At 47.6% G+C, this 22,007-nt stretch overlaps 1 protein-coding gene across 5 annotated transcripts in view; it reads left to right on the top strand.

Moving 5' to 3' along the window:
- ST3GAL1 (ST3 beta-galactoside alpha-2,3-sialyltransferase 1) overlaps nucleotides 1-22,007 on the top strand; it is a 122,170-nt gene that overhangs the window by 35,663 nt on the left and 64,500 nt on the right. Inside the window, exon 3 of one of the 5 annotated variants that reach the window (XM_090040686.1) lies at nucleotides 12,732-12,792. The exons of the other annotated variants lie outside the window; for them this stretch is intronic. The gene's annotated coding sequence lies outside the window, so the exon portion shown is untranslated. The remainder of the gene's footprint in view (nucleotides 1-12,731; nucleotides 12,793-22,007) is intronic. 5 annotated transcript variants of the gene reach the window in all.

Below are 22,007 nucleotides of genomic sequence, written 5' to 3'. Positions count from 1 at the left end.
CCTAATTCATTGTCCCTCTACTGTGCTTCTATGTTGGCATTGATAATGCTGCATTTATTCACATACCACATGCCTCTTTCTCCTCCAAAATTAGCCCTCCAGATTTGGGACACATATATTAAGCAGGGAAGCTAATTTTTGTGCTGGAATTGGAGTACAGAGATATTGTAATGGTTGCCCTTTGCGTCTCTCCTTTCTCCTCAGCCAGCAATTATCAGGGGGGCAGAGTCAAGCTTTAACCATCTTACAGCCACTGCCAAATTGGCGGTAGCTGCTGGCTGAGCGATCAAAAGCTTCTGCCAATTCAGCAGTGCCTCTGAGTTTTAACTCTTGCCCAAAGCAGCCAGTGATCTGTCTGAGGGCAAGTGAGCTTCTGCATTCAGTCCATTTTGCACCGTGGTCCTAGAAAAATCTTTTTTCCTTCATTCTGCCTTTTCTAAACATTGTACATGTCTTATTTAGGAGCATGTGGTTATGAGAAAATATTGTGATGGGTTTGCCATTTAATTTGGTGTGTCCAGTGGTATAGAGGCAGACCGTCTTTGAAACGGTTTTCTTGGCTTGCACTGGGTGCAGCAATGCAAGAGTGAAGTGAAGCTTGTAACGTTGTGTCTGTGCTGATAATTGAATCACTTGAAAAAAAATCTGGGGGGGAACCCTCAGTCCTGCTGCTCGAAAACCGAACCAACCTCTCGCTTCCAAATGGAGCAGCAAAGGATGTGAAAACCTTGCTTCCTATTATCAAGACTTCGAATTGTAATTCTACATGATGACCAGGGCTTGATGAATCACTGCAGAGCATGTGTCACCATCTTTATAGGCAGTGATTCAGTCATAAGAGAGTCTAAGTAACTGTGAGTTGCAGGTTAGCTACAACGCTGAATATGCCAAGGTTTTAAGTCAAATGAAAGAGGTTTGGGGGCAGGGAAGGTGTTAGTAAAAAAGGAATTTTAATTGGAAAGGCTGGCCAGAGAAAGCAAAGCTTGATTAGGAGCATTGCTAAAGAAAGATGTTTGCTTTCAAGTGAGCATTTCTTTGAGGCGTGCTTTAACTTTTGCAGATGAGACTCAGACTGCACAATACTGACACAGACACCAGAACAGAAAGGACTGTCTCTCCCCCACCCTCAGAACGGCTCGAACCTGCCCTTTGCTATGCAGAAGCATCCTTTCTGAAGTGTGGACTTGCCACCCCGAATGCCAGGCCATGCAGAACGGTCACATGCCTGGAGCAGCTAGTCTAATCTGTGGATGTGGTTCCCCTGGCTCGGTAACCCATGATGAGATTCCAACAGTCGGTCTCAGAACCGCTGCTGATCCCGGTAAAACCTCCCACCTCTGCCAGGAGATTATGCAGCCAGGGTCCATCTGATTCCTTTTGCTTTTAGGGCTCATTTGATTCATAGTGCTGGCTAAGGGTCATGCAAGGAGTCATTTGTACAGGTATACTTGTCTGCAAAGTGTAGCTGGCAAGGCAGCTGACCTGGCTTTTCACATAGTTGCCGCACGTAGAGATCTGCCTTGTCTGTATATGCATAACTTTGTATTATCTGCATTGACTGGGGAGTGGAGACAGTGCCTTTAAAAAGGCGGCAGCTACTGATTCTGAATAGTGACCTGGTGGTTACCCCTCTGTGAACCCTTGCCTGTGCGTGTGCCAGTTTTTTTTCTTTGGGTTGCTTTTGGGGCCTTACAGCCAGTGCCAGCTTGCTGAATTATGTCACTAGATTTATGGAGTTTAGAAGATTCAAGCTGTTCTGTCCCCATCAGCCAATTATTCAGCCTCCAACTAGGGCTGGAACAAAGCGATTCGGATCCAGCCGTCGAGCCAGTTGTGCTCCGCGGCTTGGAGAATCTGTTTACTTGTTGGCTGAGCCCAAGCAGAGATTTTTGTGCCTAACTTGGGTTGCTGACGTTTGAAAACCTCAGCCTGTTTTTAGCACAAAAATGGGGACTTCTGCCCAGAGGATCTTAATCTAAAGGGAATTGGGGCACGAGGAACTGGGGAGGTCAGGGTGAAGATGCAGCATGCGGGGCACACTAGATGTCCAGGCTGGTGTCCTTGGTAGAGCAAGTGGGTGGGGGGAAGGGATGAAAGACCCTAGAAGACAGGACTGGGAAGTATCTGTTTGATGATGGGAAGCTGGACGTGGTCACTAGAAGAGGCTGGCAAGATCACTCAGCGCAACACGGCTGCTAGAACGGAGGGGAAGGGGCAATGTGAATATTGGGGTGGATAGAGAAGGGGGGCATTATGAATTTTTAAGAGAAGGTGGGATGTTGATAGACTTAAGCTAGGAGCAGCCTTTCTCAGCCCTGCATAGATGAACGTCTTGCTGGGGTCATTTGACCCCAGTACTCTTTCCTGCCATGGCAGGGGGTCGGACTAGATGATCTGCTCAGGTCCCTTCTGACCCTAGAAACTATGAAACTATTTCACAGGACATACAGCTAGCATTAAAAGCCAGTCAGATCTCAACAAGTGCAGAAATAAGGTTCAGAAGCATGTTTCTGAGTAGCTAAAAGCTCGTGGCGAAGATTGCTGGCCTGACTCCGAGAGATTGGGGAGTGACTGCAGTGACGGGAGGGGAGGTAAGGAGGGGATCGCCAAAGCTCGCAGGGGACACAGGTCTTGAATCCATGGGAAGTAAGACCTGAGATGCATGAGGTCATATCCAATGGGAAAATTTTATCCTCGATTTAGGCTGCACTGGAGGCAGGGGTGCACGTGGTCCACACAAGACCTCATGTGTGGACCACGTGCATCCCTGCCTACAGTGGAGCCCAAACCAAAGATAAAATTTTCCCATTGGAAATGAATCAGTTAGACAGGTTGTCTGGAAAAGGTGACACAAGACCCATTAGCATCAGGAAACATTGTCTGGGGTCATGACTACTCGGAGCAGATGCCTGAGCACTCCAGGGGGAAGATCCCGTGGGCCGTCTGCCCCATAGGGCCCTGCGCGGACGGGGGAAGGTGGTGTGTCATGTTCCACAAGTGGAAGGAAAAACAAGTTTATTTATGACCTTTTTTCTTATCTTGTTTTGCGACTGCTGTGCCCAGGCGTTGCAGACACTTGGCAGTCTGCACTGCTCTGCTGAATCACTGATGCATCTAGCCAGAGGAGCAGAGTGAGTGGTATGAATACTGGTCTGATCTCCTGGGGTAAAAACAGATGTCAGGTTTATCCTGGGTCTGACTGTCCCAGGTTTTGACTTGCATCAAAACAAGTGCAGGGCAGTTGTTCACACACACAGCTCAAATGGCAGTGGGTTTGTCCATATGTAGGATCCCAAGAAAAAAGCCTTAGTCCTGAAATCCCAGATCTGTTTTGACATTTGTCATTTTTTTTTTCTCAGATTAGGAATCCAGCTAAAATCTTCGCTTCCTTCCACCAAGCCATGCAACTACTAGGTTGGCCCTCCCTCTAGCTCCGGGAGGGCTTTGTTTCAATAAAGCTGCATGCTATGTTTTGTAAAACATTTGGAGACCCTTAGGGAGGTGTCACTGCTGCGTCCTTCCCTCTCACACCATCTTATCCTTGTGTACAACAGCTCGGAGTAGGGCTCTTCTGACTCCTGGTTCAACGGCTGAACTGGAAATCAGTTTACCTGGATCCGAATCGTAAATTTTACCTTTACTTGGACTGAAAATGAAACCCTTTGTTGTAGGCCTTTATGAGAAGGGAAGGAAATAGAAACTGGTGGTCATGGTCATAGTTTATTATCCAGTAACTCAAGGGATTAAAGGTCTTTCCTAGGATGAGGAAGACCCAGGGTTGATTTCCTTCTCTAGTCTTGCGGGATTTGAACCAGCACCTTCCTAAAAGCTGTAAGTTATTGGATGACTCAAAACCTCCATCTAGCGGGTAAGTGAGGAAGAGGGGGGCTGTAGCCAGTGCTGACCACAGGGGCCAGTGCGTGCGCGGGGAGAGCGGCTCCATATTCTTCTGCACAAGAACTGCGGATTTCCCCCTTTTCTCAATATTTTTGCAGAAAAGTGGAAACGAGTTTTCTCATATTGCGCACGTATTGTGAAGTAGCTGGATCCAATCAGGAAAGAAGATCCTGGGCTGTGCTGCTCTAGATGCGTTCCACTTTTCCCACCTTTAAAAGGAAATCCTTGCTTGGCTGTGATCAGATAGGAATTTGACCTTTGCCTGTCATGGATTTCTGATTCCATACTGCCAACAAGTTGTGGGACCTCATCTCTAACGTGGTTTCCCCTCTGTCTTGGCTCCCAGCTCATGGGGGATATAGGTTTGCTAGATCCAGTCACTAGCAGTTGTCCCATTGGCATCCGTGTTACCACGTGCTGGCAGGCCTGCTTGAAGTGCTTCTCTGCCCCTTCCTTGCACAACTATCTGCATGAAAGATGTGGCCCTGGGAAAAGCCTGCCTGCAGCAAAGCACTTTTACTGTACCATGTCTGATCAGATCAAAGCACTTCTATTGTACTGTGCTTTAATCCATGGCAGGAATTGGAGCGCCTCCTGACCATGAGAAGTGCAGAGATGGTGCGAGACCGTGAGACCTCTGCTTCCCCCAACTCTGCCCTGTTGGTTCCTCCGCTGTGCAGAGTTCAGCTGCATCCCTAAATCCAGCCCTGCGCCCACCTCCTTTTAAATATTAGGGAGTTGAGCAAATAGGTGTCAACTATCAGTGACGATAACTCCTGAATAGCCATTAGACCGATCCAGAGGCGGGGAGCGAGTGTGAGGTGCTACTTTGATTCCTACAAGCTCTTCCAGACAGAAGAGATGTGACAACACCTATTCTGAATAATGCTTCCCTGATCGCTATTGCTGCCTGCCCCTTCAAATGCTGTCCTGTCCCTGGTGTCTGACAGAAGAGCATTACTACCCTTTCCTGGCTGCTTGAAGAGAGGTCGTTAGCCACGTTAGTCTGAAGGAGGCTCCAAAGTGCTCTGCGTTCGGCCTGGCTTCTTGGAAGGATTGACAAGAAGCTGGCCCTGGATACCTGCTCATCTAGCTGAGGCGCAGACATAGCCTGTCTGGTTCGTAGCCTGTAGGGACCCCTTTTAATCCCATTCTTTCTCCTCTTCCCTGGGGGACATGTTCCTGTAGCCCTTTGCTGCTGCTCCCCTCCCATCCCCACTCCCCCCGTGGCGAGAGTGACTGTCTCTACTGCAGGGAGAATCAGTAGCAGACAGTGTTGCCAACACCATTTTATTGCAAGTCTGGTACTTTATTCAAAGTCCCATGTTCTTGAGCAGGGGCGGGCAATTATTTTGGGCTGAGGGCTGCTTACTGAGTTTCGGCAAGCCATTGAGGGCTGCATAACAGGCAGCCCAGGGCAGATTAATATTTCCTAAATTTTCTAGGGGCCCGGCGGGCCAGATAGAATGGCCTGGCAGGCCGCATCCAGCCCCCGGGCTGCATTTGGCCCACCCCTGTTCTTGAGGCTTTCTTGTTTGTAGAGGCAATCTTGAAGACGTGACCCTTAAAGAGAATCTGCAGTGAATTCATGTAGAAATAAGTTGCATGACTTTTGGGGGTTGGGGGAGAGTCAAGCTGGCTTATGATGATTGCATGACTGGGGCTGTTGATACGTATAAGCCCCCATTGGTCGCCATCAACAGAAGGAGCGTGCCAGAAATGGGGATGGGCAAAACTTGGATTGTATTATTCCAGGAGGAAGTGGAGCTTGCCCATTGTAAAGCTTAAGGTCTGTAAAGTGCTTTGAGATCCTCCGAAGAAAGGGGATGCGTGCATGATAAGTTTGGCCCCTAATTATTATGATTTATCCTGTATCATGCCAGAACAATGATTTTAAGTCAAAACAGAACAAAATCTCTATTCAGCTGCTTCTGGGAACTCCCATAGCCAAAATAGCACTGGTTTTATCATGTCAAGCAGCACTGGGTTTATTCTTTCAAGAAGTGAAACCTTCTCACGTCCCTGTCAGTGGACCGTGTGCTTGTTTCAGAGATGGTCCCTCTGCTCAGTGAGGAAAGAAGCCCCCAGATCATCTCAGCGGGGTCGCCTGGGGACTTGCACAGGAGGCCCAGGAGTCTAGCAGCAGTTTGCTAGCTCATGCTGATGGGCCGCCATATAAAAAAACGATTGCTAGGCAGGTGCTGTTTGGCTAGGAGTGATTTAAACACCAGATGAGCCAGCCTGCTTCTGGCTGCGCTGTCCTCGGCAGCATGGAAATCCTGAAGCAATGGCCACTGTAGGCAACCCTACGCGAAGTGTGGCGCTGCGGCAGAGCCCAGCCTGTTTGCTCACCAGCTACAAGTGGTTCATTACCCAACCACAGTGCCAAGAGAGGAGCCATGTCCTGCTCTCTGTCCCAGTATAAATTCAGGTCAGTTCTTTCGGTTTCACTAGAATGACACGAGTCTCTTACTGGTGTAAGAAAGAGCACAATTTTTCTCTCTCTCCGTTCATCATTTTTAGCGATACTCATCTCACAGCTCTATCAGTTCTTCTAATCTCGTCCCTTTCCTTCAGCACAGATTGTGGTTGCGTACAAAAGCTTCTATAGTATTAACACATGGTGCAGACTTACTCACCGTCTGCTTCTCATTTGCAGCATGCCTTTAAACCTACAATTCCTGTGGCTCATTTTGAGCAAGATGCATCCCTTCGGAGTGACTGAACTGCAGATATAACGGGCAGCACGACTGCCAACTTTTATGTAAAACCGATGTGTCCTTATGGGTTCCCTTCCTCCACTCGCGGGTTTTCTCCATGCTTACGACACCCCCCCGTTCCTGTTTTGACTGAAGCCGCTGTGTTACTTAACCAGATTGACCCAACTTCCTTTTATCCATTTCTTTAATAAGGTGCCTCCATATCTTGCGCTCAGCTTTTAGCCGTCGCTCTTATTAAAACATTTATTTTGGGAATATCTTTGTTCCAGATGGAATCGCATGAGCCAGGCAGCTTACTGGATGGCTGCTCCTTATTCACCAATAATGAAGTAATGGGGAAAAAATTAAAATAGAAGCCAGTCAGAAATGAGCCTCATTTATTAAGGAACAATGCCAGGGGCTTAAAATACGACCTGGTTGATCAAAAAGGAGGCTGAGTTCCCTGCTGTTGTTTCATTATGTCCTATGGAATTGATTCTGCAGGTTAGAAGGAATATTAAGAGCTTCGTATTATATCCTATGTTATCTAGTTCAGATTGCTTCTGGGGGGGATTCTAATATACTGGCAAAGTATCTGCCAAATCCCAGCTTAATGGCAAGCCCTCTAAAAGATGACAGCCACCTTCTACCGCTGCCACTTGAAGCAGTAATCCCTCCAGATCAAGCCATGGATTTCTGTGAAATTCTCCTCGTTAACCCATGTGGTAGGACTCTGCTGTGCTACGCTGATGTGAATGCATAGTGCCTGGATTGGAGAGAGAGAGAGGCTCCAGCTGTATATTGATGTATGTCACGAGAACAACATCTGGCCCACCCTTAACATAGAAAGAAGGGGAGAACATGCCCCTAAATCTGTTTTGCTGGCTGACTATCATTACTTTTCTCACTGTGTTTTTATTTAAAATCCTTCCTGCTTGTACTGGTGGCCATCAAACCTACCTGGTTGGACCCAGTAAAGACTTAGGAGCCAAGGAGTTGGGAGCGGGCAGTGCCTGACTCGTAGAGGCCTGGACCCTGTGGCAGGTGCTCAGGCAGCGATGGTGGGATGAGGTCTCCCGAGCAGAAAGCTGCCTTCAGCTGGCGGCACTGAGCCTGCTGCAGGCGAGAGGCACGCGGCAAGGAAACAGTGCAGGGACCTGCTCTTCTCCGGCACCTTACCGGGGGCCTTCAGGGAGGTCCCTTCCTCCACTTGGGATCCAGAGGCTCACACCCTCTTCTCTAGGTAGGCACCCGAGCCCTTCATTTGCAAAGAAATGAGCAGGGCTCACCCTTCTTCTTTCAAAACAGGGGGCACTCACCTGGGAGGATGGAGACCCTGAGTCTCCTCCATGACTTAGGACGGTTTTGCCTTTCGCATGGAGCAGTGATGGGATAACACGAAATGGGGCGCAGAGCGCTGCTCTCTTCTCCTGAGCAGCGCTTTCTTCTTCCATTTAAATTCTCTGCTGCACAGTGACGCGCTTCACCGGGAGGGGCAGAGGGCACCCCGCCAGCTCTAACTACCCATTGCCTTGTGCTTACAATGCTCCTCTAGGGTGGGTAGAAGAAACGGGCTTGAGTCCCCGTAGGCAGAGGAAGAAATACAACTTGGTCCTTCTTCCTGGGCTGCTGTGTCATAGGAGGCCAGTGCTTGGGCAGAGCTTCAGAAGAAACTGGGGGCAGCAACTGCATTTGTTGGGTGTCCAGTTTTATTACCTTTGCTTTCCGTGTGCTCTGACACAACTGGCTGGATCGAGCTCCTCTGGGGGCTTAGGCAGAGCAGCTCCTCATTCCTAGATCCCAGCTTTGCTTAGGCAGGAGCTAGGCACTGAGCTGATCGGCCCAACCAAGGCGAAGGCACTTTCAGGCATGCACAGAGCCGTACAAAGGTGTCTGGGTAATGTTGAAGTCAAAGCCAGGTGTTTAGGACCCTTGGGGGTTTAGGTGGCAGCTGGACTGAGGGTTTTGGGGGTTGCATTTTTGGACTTCAAGTAGAATTTAAGCACATACATCTTTTTTTGGTCTCCCAAAGCATAGTGTTTCAGTGCCATTCAGGCACGCAGTGTCCTGTGCTTTGCATTGCTCTTCATACACTGTATATACTGTTGCTAGCAGCAGCACGCCAGCCGTGATGAAGCATGGGCTTGTTCATTTAATGTGATAGAAATAAAGTCCACTTAATAGGACTTAGTCACAGAGTAAACGTCTCCTGGTTTGAAGAATAAAACATCTCTGCTGCTGTCACTCTCACTTCAGAGAGCAGCAGACACAATGACAGTGTGTTCGTCTGAAGCGTTTGGCAGAAGAGCAGGGTGGGAGAATACAGATAAATCTTGCTTTTATGAACACTATAGAAAGGCTGAAATCTTCCACCTAAGCAGAGAGAGGAGGAGGGGAAGGGTTCATGGCTTGGTGAGCAGTAGTCTAGTTTGGCCGCATTGTGGGGTGGGAGAGAGGAGTTGGGAAGAAGGGATTGCATATAGGGATCAGCCTTCGGGATAGATATGTCTGTGGGGGTAACTTGCATTCGACCCTGGGCGGGGAGGCAGGAGAGAGAGAAGAGGCTTAGATCTCCGATAGTGTGGGTCAAGCAGACTCTTGCCCCAAACGGGTCCTTGTGAGCTGCAGGTCACCATTGTTTGTCATGATGCTTACTATTTAATATCACAATGACTCTGATTTGGTGTCAGGTATCTGGGTTGCAGCCGTGTTGGTCGAGAGGAAAAAGCAATCAGGACTCATAGTAGAGATGATATTTTTCATTAGACAAACAAGATTTTTGCAAAAAAAATCTTTAATTTCAAGCTTTTTTTTTTTTAATTGCCCAAAAGCTTGCAATTAAAGATTTTTTTTTTTTTGCAGAAATCTGATTCTGTGTGGCATTTAAGCACCTGCCTAATTTAAATGCACGAGAAGCCCACTTAACTTGGATTCCCCAAATCCTTAAAGCTAGGCATGCGCTTGCACCTGCTGAGCTGGGGCCCATGTAAATAGATCGCATAGGTTTTTTCAGGCATGAGGGGGTGGTCATGTGGCTTGAAACCAAGATTTTCAAATGTGATTATTGACTTCGGGTGCTTCAGTTTCTGTGTGCCCAAGCCAGGCATGGCCATGAAAAATGATACGACTTTCAGACAGTACAAGTGGGCTCCACAAACCAAGCCCTTTTAAGATAATAAGTTGGGTGCCCAAAAATTGAGATTCCAAATCCCTGGTACTTTTTGAAATATCTGGCTCTGGTATTTAGCATGCAAACCATTGAAACGTCTGGGTTGTCATCGGTACATTTGACTCGCAGATAATAATATTGGACTATGAGCAAAATGGCCACATGTGGACTTGTTCTATTAGCGCTGCACCAGTGCCTGTGGTGTCAACCATTTCACACATCCCAGTCGGAGTTAGCTCTGTTCATTTTGTCTGTATGTGTGCCATCATTTGAATTTCTTTGGACTCTGGCAAAACTCCCATTAAAATTAAGAGAATTTCTGGATCAGTAAAGAATTTAGGCTTCATCCCTATGGATTTTTAGTTCCTTTTTTCTTTCATTTTCCTCTGTATGTTATACAATACCTTATTTTTGCCTGATATAATATTTTATTAGACGCACATCTGTAGCTAATACCACTTATGAAAAGCCAGCTTTGACTGAATCTCCATTTGAATGTTACTTAAATAATGAATGGGGATGCCATATATTCATTAAAATTTAAACAATGGAAACTGTATCCCCGCGATAGTCCCCTTTTTGATGGAGGTGGCCAGCAGCCATTTGAATACAGTGGGAATTCTTGTTCATAGCATCAGAGGAGCTGGGGGCAGAAAAAAAAAACAACTTTTGATAAGCACTCACTGCTAAAGATGCTAAGTTTACTAAAGGGATTCATTTCAGTAGATAACTGCCACTGAAGACTCGGAGAAACGTTACCAGCATTCAGCTTTTCATTCTGTACTTTCTTAGGAGATAATAAAGGGTTTCACTTACTGGTTGGTACATGCTTGTGGGGTTTTTTCCCCTTCCACAGAAAACCTTTTCATAAAATCCAAGGAGGGAAGAGTTGGACTTTGAGGCCATGTAGGTTGCTGGCACAATTGATTTGATGTGGACAAAGCTGGGCAGATTTATACCAGGTGTAGGTTTGGCATTTTGGGGAGGAGGGGATGGTTTTGCCCCCTTTTTTCTCTCCCCTCAAGCCAGATTTACAGTGAGGAACAGGCATTGTGTAACAACAGTGCATTGACTTAACACTGAAGATGACTTGTCTCCTCATGTGGACAGAGACAGCTAGGGTTGCCAACCCCCCCCCCCCCAAATTGTCTGGGAGTCTACTGGAATTGGCACCGATCTCCTAGTGACCACTGAAAGTAATCTGAGTGATTTTTAATGGGTTATTTTTTTTAAAAATCTCCAGAATGGCTTCGGTCAGAGTTGGCAACCTTAGAAACAAATCTTCTTTCAAACCCTGACCAGCTAATGTGACCCTGCATTCAACCAGTCCCTTACCAATGTCCTTACCTGAGGTCTAGCATTATGTCCCTGGATGGATCCTCCCAGTGCAGCCAAAACTTCAGTAGCTTCGTGTGCTCCACCCCCCCAGCCAGGGAGGATCATGACTCCATACTAGCTTAAAACCATTTTTTGTCTTTAAAAAGCAGAAAAAACATAAAACTTGGGGACAATAAGGGCCTCTTTGGCCATCAAGTCTGTTGCCCAGCTTAGGGCTGTGCAAAACACCATCATTTCATTTCGACGTCCATTTCACCGTTTCGAAGGGACAGAGTTTCGTTTTGTTGTTTCATTTCATTTTGAAGAAGAGTCCTGTTTTGTTTCATCGATTGCCTTCTACAATCAGGTCACAAAATCATTGGACGCAGGTGTCACAGTAGACGTAGCCTTTCTGGACTTCAGGCAGGCCTTTGACACTGTCTCCCACCCTTTTCTCGTTAAAAACCTAGGCGGCTGTGGCATTGATGCCCACACAGATGGGTCACAAATTGGCTGAGGGGCCGTACCCAGAGAACGGTGGTGGACGGGTCATATTCGACCTGGAGGGATGCAGGCAGTGGGGTCCCCCAGGGCTCAGTCCTCAGGCCCGCACTGCTTAATCTCTTTATTAGCAACTTGGATGAGGGGGTGAAAAGCACCCTGTTCAAATTTGCTGACAACACCAAGATCTGGGGCGATGTGTGCACACTAGAAGGGAGTGACAGGATACAGCTGGACCTGGACAGGTTACAGGGGTGGAAGAATGAGAATAGGCTGGGATTCAATACTGACAAGTGCAGGGTGCTACACTTGGGGAGTAAGAACCAGCAGCATACCTACAGGCTGGGGAACTCCCTTCTCGAAAGCACAGAGGCAGAAATAGATCTTGGAGTCATTACTGATGCCAAAATGAACATGGGCCGGCAGTGTGGGGACATGGTCAGGAAGGCCAACCGCACCTTGTCGTGCATCTGCAGATGCATCATGAGCAGGTCCAAAGAGGTGATCCTTCCCTTCTATGCGGCACTGGTCAGGCTGCAGCTGGAGTACTGCGTCCAGTTCTGGGCGCCGCATGTTAGGAGAGATGTGGCCAGCATCAAGAGGGTCCAGAGGAGGCCACTCGCATGATCCGGGGACAGCAGGGCACACCCTATGAGAAGAGGCTACAGGCTGAACCTGTTCAGCCTCCACAAGAGAAGGCTGAGAGGGAACTTGGTGGCCATATACAAACTTACCGGGGGGGACCAGTGGGGAACAGGAGAGTCCCTGTTCACCTGTGCACCTCCTGGAGTAACAAGGAATAATGGCCACAAGTTGTTTGAGAGTAGGTTCAGACTAGACATCAGGAGGCGCGACTTCACGGTCAGGGCAGCTAGGGTCTGGAACCAGCTTCCGAGGGAAGTGGTGCTGGCTCCTACCCTGGGGGTCTTTAAGAGGAGGCTTGACAGTTACCCGGCTGGGGTCATATGAGCCCAGTATTCTCTCCTGCCCAGGGCAGGGGGTCGGACTTGATGATCTACTTAGGTCCCTTTTAGCCCTACATCTATGAATCTATTAAACTGTTTTTACTCGTTTTGACATTTCGCCCATAGGCTATAATGGGGGATCATGAAAATGCTGAAAACATTGTCATTTCTTGCCTGTTTCAGATGCAAATTGCAGGGATGGTAGCCCCTGCTGAGGGCATGAAACCCACCAAGTTTCAAGGGGGTAAGTGGAGAGATTTCTTGGAAGCTGCACTACAAATCTTGAAAGCAAAATTTGCTGGCCAGCTCCTGTCATCCGGCATGCAGATCCAGGGGCTTGCACCCCCGGGAGGGCTGCGGGTCTGTGCCAGACTCCTCCTGGGGTACGGGCCCTCGGATCTGCGCCAGATGACAGGAAGCTGCTGCCTGGGACTGGTGCTAGGCACAGCCTGCACCCAGCACCGGGGAAGATGAATGTTGCTGCTGGCCCTAGGCAGCAGTGGCAGCTGTTAGGGTGATAATAATTTGGATCTTAGGGAGCATTGGATTTGCAGCTGAATAAAGGCATGACCTGTGGCCTAGCAGAGCGGCTAACCACAGGGCAGAATAATATATTAAAAATATATTGCAAGATGCTTAGGCAACCAGATTTTGCTGACAAGTGCTTATGTTAAGCCAGCCATTTGCTTATGCTAAGTAACCTTTTAACTGTGTTAACCATTTTCTGAGGGAAAAGCAGCAAGCAAATCTGTGTGAGTCTGTGTGCTGTGAACCAGCTACAGGGGGGAACGAGATAAGATAAAGGGGCCCAAAAAGGTGGAAGTTGGTACAACCTAAAACGGAAAAACAGACTGAAATGTGGAAAACAACACGTAATTGTAACGGAATCCAAGATGAACATATGTGCAGAAAGGTGAACGGTGATTAGTGAAGAAGCCTCCAGAAGCTTCCAGGTTTTAGTCAAAGTCCGCCCATTGACCGAAGAAAAGGAGTCAAGGTCTTAGACATGCACTCATAGCAAGAAGTCACATAAATGAATGAAATGCATAGGTATTTGCATGTAAATGATGCAAATAGTAAACAGAGGCAGAGCTCGAGATGGGAGGAGAAATGGGTGGAACGCAGGAGGGGCAAGGGTAGAATAAATGTTAATAAACATGAAACAAAGTGCATAAATGTGGAAAAAAAACTATTGTTCATTGCTGCTCTTAGCTCACCCAAAGCTGTGTCAACTCAGAATAAAGCCGTTGCGAGCAATGTGTGCTGGTGTTTGCTCCCCGCTTGCTCTGGCTGAGGGCTGCGGGGCTGTGCTGGACTCCTCCTGGCGGTGCGGGCCCCCGGATCTGCGCCGGATGACAGGAGGCTGCTGCTGCCGGCCGCACCCAGCGCTGGGCTCAAGGAGCTCTGCCCAGTGGCAGGAGGCGGGAGGCAGAGCACAGCACCTGCTCTGCCCATCTCCCACCACTGGGCTGAGCTGTGAGCGGCTCTGCAGCCCCATGGAGCTCAGCCCGGTGGTGGGAGGTGGGCAGAGCTGGGTGTGTGCTCCACCTCCTGCCAGCAGGCTGAGCTCCATGGATCCGCTCAGAGCTCAGCCCGGTGGCGGGAGGTGGAGCACAGACCCAGCTCTGCCCACCTCCCACCACTGGGCTGAGCTGCATGGGACTATGGAGCCGCTCAGAGCACAGACCCAGCTCTGCCCACCTCCCGCCACCGGGCTGAGCTGCATGGGACTATGGAGCCGCTCAGAGCACAGACCCAGCTCTGCCCACCTCCCACCACTGGGCTGAGCTCCATGGGGCTGCCACTGGCCCTAAAGTCTCCAAGGCATGTTCACAGAGCAATTGCTATCTCTTAGTGTCTGCCTGTAGCCTCCACGTATTTAGATCACTGATGTCTGAAGGTAGTTCATCTCCAGAAAACCCCAGCAGTGCTTTGAAGTCATGGGGGATGGAGAGATATGTTGACATCTTAGAAAATTCATTAGAAAAACGTGCAAACTCTATATTCTTCCATCTTTTTGTTCTGCCTTGTAACAGTAAATGTCAATAGTATGAAGCTAATAGTAGGGGCAGTATGTTACAGTGGACAACGCACTGAATGGAAGTCAGGAGGTGAATTCTGGTGTTTGACCTTGGCAGTCTCTTATTATCTTTCTCCTCCTATTGCGGACCCGTCTGTTTCGATCACCCCTGTTCTGGATGTTTTCAGTCTCTTGCCAAACATTGATACAGCTCTTGGAACAACACAGCCTTCAAGCCCTACAGTAAACAAATAATGATATTATCTGTGAGGGAATGGAACAAAATATGTGGGGAAGCAGATCCTCGGCTCATGGAAAGCACTGTAGCTTCAGAGAAGTCTGAGCTTCCAAGCAGCGTCTGTTCAGTGTTTCGTGCATTTGAATCAAAGCTGTAGCCTGTCAACTTGACAGCATTTTCCCTGTTCACATGTTCCATTCTGAATTGGCGGTGGGAGCTGGAAGTTGCACGTCCTTGTGCATCAAACAGGATACAGTGTCTAATTATTACCCTGATTAAATTCTGTGATTAAGCGTTCTCGAATTGTCTGCAGGGTTTAGACTTTCCACAGTATTACTCAGACTCAAGCTGACTGATCTTGTCAGGGTCGAGGTAGCATTGAATTGATAAAATCTCACTTTTGGGGAAATGGTGCCCAGGTTGACACGCACTTAAACCCCACAGAATTTTGTTATGCTGCCTTTTGCTGGAGAAAGTCTAAAAGTTTATCAGTAACACAAGGTTGCACAGCTAGCCAGGTCTGGAATGCTGAAAGGGAGTGTGGATGTGGATATAATACATATTAGAGGTTTATGTCTTTTCAGGTACCTGAAGAGGAGGAAATTGCAAAAAGGTTGAGAAGTGGTAGGTTCAGGTAAATTGTCTGCAAAGTATTTTTCTATAAATGATCCTCCAAACTGCAAAAAAGCACACAGAAAGCAGGCGGGGCTGGTAAATTAACATCCCCAGCTGAGCGGCTGGAGAACGTTCAAAGACAGGGAAGAAACAATTTTACAGGGAATTAAGTTGAATTCTCTGGCTTCCTTTGTGCTCTCTCAGTAAATCGCTGATTCATTTTAAACAGCTTGCTTTTATTATATGACGGAATTGTGCTACTTTGCAACAGAGCACTCATTTCCACCAAGAAGGAGAGGTCTGAAAGTCAAGATTTGTTTTGTGAAGTTTGCGTTGTTGGTTGTGATGACTTGCACATTGTCCAGTGATAATAGGGTAGGGCTGAAATGCACTAAGATGAAGCGTTTGCAGCAGTGCAGCCTGCGGCTAGAGACAGAAGTTACACATAAACTGGTTTAAGTGATCAGAAGCTGGTTTAAGCCTGTAACGGAACAGAAGTTCAGTACACATAAACTGGTTTCAAAATGTCTGAAACTGGTTTAAGATAAACCTGGTTGAATGTAGTATCAGACTTAACTGATTGGGTCAAACCGGTTCATGGAACTTCTGTCCAAGACCCTTCCCTGGTTCAAGTTAAATCAGACTCCCCCAGCATCCCAGCATACTTTGCAGCCCTGGTCTGGGCTGGGCTGGGTTGTGCTGTGCTGTCTGCTTGAGCAGAGCAGGGCTGGCCCTGCCCTTCTGCTCCCTAACCTGAGCAGTGAGGGCTGGTTGACAAGAGGGTAGGAGTGGGAAACCTGGCTGGCACAGCCTGGTCTGCCTGGCAGGGGCAGAGCAGCTCCTGCCAGACTTTTCCCCGCTGGAGTGGAGCGGGTGGGGGGCATGGGTCAGCGGGCTTAGGGGGAAGGAGGAGGATGAAACCCCGCTGCCTCCCCTCTCCCACCCACACGGGACTCCAGCTTGGGTCTGCCTGGCTTTCCCTGCTCAGCGCTCTAGGGAAGGAATGGGAGGACTCACTCTAGCACCCCCCGCTACTAGCCTGAGCCACTGCAGGCATGTAGCTGCATTTCCGGAATCAAAAGTGGAAGTTTATTCACATGCAAATCGGTTCAATCTACACAGGTTAGACTAGCCTGTAAAGATTGAATCAGTTCAGGCTCAGGCTTTTTGAAGGCCTGTACTTAGCCTGACAGGCTAAATCCTGAAGGGCAGCAGTCTTGGAACCAGTAGTCTCTCTCATTTTGAATAATCTCTGTGCAACAAGAAATCAAACTGCCAGGCCAAATACTTAATGATGAGCAAAGGCACATTCGCTGCCTTGGTGGCCATCAGTAGGCAGATGGTGCAGTACAATTTTATTATGAGCAGCACTTTTCACACAAGCTGTTTGCTTTACAGAATTAAATAATCTCATACTAAGGACAATCAATAGCATTGTTTTGCCTGCTTGCATTTAAATGTTTCATCCTAGATGGTTCAGTAAAAAGCCGAGTAACAGGTCATGCTCTTTCAGCAGTTACAGAGAGGAAGGCGAGAGCATACAACACTACAATATCAATGGAAGCTCTTCTGCGTATACCATTGGGAAATTCAGTCCATTCCCTTCACTAAAATGGACACAAGAGACTAAGAACTAATGGGAATTGGGCAGTATTGAGAGATCTTGGTCTAAAACTCATTTGAAGACTGAAGTGCCCAACTTGTGATATAACTTTTAACTTTTTGGCCAGTGAAACTGCTCTGGAGGGGGAAGATCAAGTGAAAAGTATGCTTGTAACAAGAGTAGCCTTTGTGGGGGGGACATACTAATCAATAATGTGGACATGTGAGCTAGGCATTTTTTTTGCTGTGCTGGCAATCGATGCCAATTTTTTTTTCAGAACACCTCCATCCTTTTGAGGGATCAGCATTGATCCTTTGTAATAAGTACGTATGCTTGTGCAGATCACTTGGAAGGAAGATAGGGTATCTTCTAAGGAGAAGTAAGGCTGGCAGTTGCACATCATAACAACACACGGGGCACAGCAGTGTACAGGAGTTAGTTAAAACGTCCAAACTGCCGCAGTCATGCAATCATGAATTCTCAGAATCAGGAAGTGTTCATGTGGTTGGCTTTTTAACTTTATACTGTTTTGATGTGAAAAAAGCTGAGGCATCCCCAAGCATTAAACAAAGATTTTGTTGTTTCTGTTCAGTCCATACTCTAAAACTTGTCCTTGAGAGAAATGCATGCAGACTTTCCTGAAGTCCTGCATTTACATATGTCTAATTACATTATGACACAGTTCCTTTTTAGGGTATGCTTAATGCCAAGGCTGGAAGGAAGAGAGGTGATGTAAAATATTTATTTTTCTTGCACTTGATTGACAGTGTTGCATAAAAGCACAGGGTAAATGTTGGGATGTTGATTTGGTGTTCAAAGGTGCAGTAATTGGGCATTTTATGAAGCTTGAACTAAGAAGTATAAATACTGGGTGAAAGGCACAGTGGGGCTGGCCATTTAAACTATAATGCCATTCTTATTACTTCCTGCAGGCAGTGCGGAGTAGGAGTGGGAAGTTTGAGGCTAGGGGCAGAAATTACACATAAACCAGTATAAGTGAAACTGGTTCAAATCTGTAACACAACACAAGTTCAGTGCACATAAACCGGTTTTGGCCATTTTGAAAGTGGTTTAACATAAGCCTGGATGGATGTAGTATCAGACTTAATTGATTTAGATTAAACCAGTTTATTGAGCTTCTGCTCCAGATCCCTTCCAGATCCAAGTTAACTCACAGTCTCCCCTCATCCCAGAATGCTTTGCACCTCCACCACAAACCTCACAGGGTAGGTGGACTAGCTTTGACCCAAGCTGTCTGCTCCATCCAAGAAGGGAGGCGTGCTCTAGTGTCCCCCCAGCTTCTGGCTTGGGCCACTGCAGGCATGTGGCCACATTTCCAGAATCAAAAGTGAGTGTCTGTTCACTTGCATCTCAGTTCAATCTACACAGCTTAGACTAATCAGCAAAGATTGAATTAATTTAGCCTTGGGCTTTTTGACTGTCTGTACTTATCCTAAGAGAACAGTCTTCTGGCTTTTACTAGTAACCAAAGTCTGGCTGCTCCTAGCTTAAGGACTGGAAACTGCTCATCTGAGCAGCGGGTTGGGAACTGAGCAAGCAGTATAGGTATATGACATAGCACTGCACTTGCTGAGACCTGACCCAGTATCTCTCTCTAGTATTGTTTTCTTCTTAGTTGTAGGAGAACAATAGCAGGAGAAAAGTCTGAGTGCAGGGAGAAAGTTCCATCTGGTCTGGTAGGACTGGTGCAAATGCTACACTGGATGAGGAATATAAATGGATATTTTCTTCCGGTGGCCTGGATTACTGAGATGAGATCTTTGACAAACAACTCAAAGATGTCGTGGGTGGATGAGAACAGGATGGGATTCAATGCTGACAAGCGCAAGGTGCTGCACCTGGGGAGGAGGAACCAGCAGCACACCTACAGGCTGGGGAATTCCTTCTCGTCAGTACAGAGGCAGAAAAGGATCTTGGAGACATCGTTGATGCCAAGATGAACATGGGCCGGCAGTGTGGGGAGGCAGTCAGGAAGGCCAACCGCACCTTTTTGTGCATCCACAGATGCATCTCAAGCAGGTCCAAGGAGGTGATCCTCCCCCTCTCTGCGGCACTGGTCAGGCCGCAGCTGGAGTACTGCGTCCAGTTCTGGGCGCCGCGCTTCAGGAGGGATGTGGACACCATGGAGAGGGTCCAGAGGAGGCCACTCGCGTGATCAGGGGACAGCAGGGCAGGCCCTACAAGGAGAGGCTACGGGACCTGAACCTGTTCAGCCTCCACAAGAGAAGGCTGAGGGGGATCTAGTGGCTTGTTACAAACTAGTCAGAGGGGACCAGCAGGCATTGGGGGAGTCCCTGTTCCCCCGGGCACCGCCAGGAGTGACCAGGAATAACGGTCACAAGCTGGCAGAGGGTAGGTTTAGGTTAGATATCAGGAGGCGCGACTTCACTGTCAGGGCGGCTAGGATCTGGAACCAACTTCCAAGAGAAGTGGTGCAGGCTCCTACCCTGGGGGTCTTTAAGAGGAGGTTAGATGAACACCTTGCTGGGGTCGTTTGACCCCAGTACTCTTTCCTGCCCAAGGCAGGGGGTCGGACTCGATGATCTGCTCAGGTGCCTTCCGACCCTAACAACTATGAAACTATGACTCAGCCATATTCAGCCATCTCCCCCTTCCCGCCCCCACCCCCCCGTCCATGCAGACTACCATTGTGCTGACACAATACCAGGCTGCTGGGGCGGGTTACAAAGTGCTGGGTTCCAACAGCAAAATGACCAGATTTTTGCTTAATTAATGATCAAGTGGCATTCCTAATAGCTGTTTATTGACTTCTAACTCAAACAAGCAGTCCCCGAGATCATTACTGAATTCCTGTCCTGTTATGGAAAATTGCTTGTAGAGAATGGCACCATTAAATATTCAGGGCTCTATTCCTGCTTAATATAGCACTTCAGGCACTGCTGCCAGGGCGTATTCACAGCGGGTATTAGGGCAGGCTCTGTATTTTCAAGAACACGGTTATCAGTGGGCACTTTTTTGTTGGCTTAGGGCTTTGGCTCACGTCCAGCGAGGCATATCCAGAATCATTTACAAGGCCCCTGCTCTGTCCACCCTGAAGTCTATCCTAGTTCAGATAATCTAGTCTTCCTTAGATTCCTGCTTTGCCAAGCAGCTTTAAAGTCAACTGTGCAGACTCGCATATAAATTGACCATGTTTCCCCATCTAATGTGTTTTGGTGTCCGTCCTCTTGATTTTGGGCTACTTGTTAAGTAATTGGAGAATATTTGCCATGGAATGATCATTGTTGCAAACAGTGATCCTGAAAACTTCACTGGATTTGAAAAAGCGCACATAGGGTTAGGACCAAGGTCCTAGGACATGAGTGGTATGACCTCCTCTCCCCTGATTTCAGCTGCATCGGGAGTGAGCCTAGAGTGCAAAGGCTAATATTCAATCCAGACTGAACAGGAATGAAAAACATCAGTACTTGTCCAGTCGATTGAACCCAGCAATCAGTGTCTAGGGCAAAGCTCTGCTTTTGATTACACCTCTGCCATCCTACTGGCTTGGGTGGGTTTGTCCAGGTATAAGTGAGAGCTGTGTTTGTGTCCAGGACTGGCGGGGCTCTAGATAAGAGCTGTACAGAATCTGGACTATTATGCACACAAATGCAGATCTATGACAAAAAGGATTTGACCTGCAGATATTATGCATCTGTCCCAGGTCTCTACCATTTCGCTTACGTTCCAGGAGCAGAGACTGCAACAGCTTACTGCTTCAGAGACGGAGAGGGGCAGCAGACCGTAACTCTGCAGGTCTTGCTTGCTTTGCCAGATCACATTCAGATCCTTTCTCTTGCTTTCAGCAAATGGCACTGAAGGGTTTTACATTTGCTTCCAGACTCTTGTTGGCTCCTGCCTGGTCTTCTGTCTTGCTTTCAGCCCTCCTCCACCCCTCCTGCTGTCATGGGTGATGCTTTGGCAGCGGCTCACCTACATCTGTGCCAACAGGCTATTTTTTTTCCTTCTTGTTCAGAAAATGATACATAACAAAGCTGCCTCCTAACCTGTCCCTCCTGCCTCGGTCCCAAAACATTCACGTCTAGAATGTCTCCTCCTTATGTCTGCACAAGGCACCAGGGATCCGAAAAATAAAGATTTAAAGAACAGCAAACTCAACAGGATTCTCCTCCCCTCCCTACTGCCTCCTCCTAATTCATGTTTGCCAAGCACATGCTGGTTTAGCAATCTGTGGTATGTTACTATGGTCCGAGCCAGACAAAAGCAGCTTAGCATTACCCTCGTACAGACCTGGGACCGCTAATCTACCAGCTCTGCTAGCCAGTTACACTGGTAGCCACTGTTTTTTTTCCATTCAGTCCTGAGCTTGTCATTGACTCCTATGGTAAGACTGAGTGCATGGCAGGATGGGAATAACCTGTCGCAAAGGGAAGAGCAGTACCTCTTGCACCTACTTTAGGTATCAGGTTTAACTATAGCACTCCTTCCTGCCTAGGCAGGGGGTCGGACTCGATGATCTGTTGAGGTCCCTTCCGACCCCAGCAGCTATGAATCTATGAATCTAAACCAACCATCAATATATGAATGCACCAGAGAGCTCTGGGATAAATACCTCTCTGCTTTTATTGTTTGCACGTTTTGCAGTAAAACCTAACCTGCAAAACCAACACTTTTGTTTCTGCTTACATGTATCGTGATGGCCTCCAAGAAGCATGTAGCCTTGTGCCATAAATTCCTTCCATTATTATAGCAGGTATAACATTTATAATTAATGCCAGAGGCCTAACATAGTAATATGGATTCTTGACTTTTTTTTTTTAAAAAGGAAAAAGATGAGCACAGATTTACTACTATTATTATTATTATTATTATTATTATTATTATTATTGCCATGACCACACAGTCCATTTACAGAGGCTAATCTTGTAAAGGGAGGTGGCGGAGAGGGCTTTTAACACAGAGCTAGCACTAGAGGTAGAAAGAGAAGCACAAGATCCATTG

This window comes from Crocodylus siamensis, chromosome 3 (genome assembly GCF_052110815.1).
Source record: "Crocodylus siamensis isolate JL-2025a chromosome 3, ASM5211081v1, whole genome shotgun sequence".
Taxonomy (NCBI): domain Eukaryota; kingdom Metazoa; phylum Chordata; order Crocodylia; family Crocodylidae; genus Crocodylus; species Crocodylus siamensis.
The sequence above is the reverse complement of the archived record's forward strand: the minus strand, read 5'-3'. Positions and strand labels throughout refer to the sequence as shown.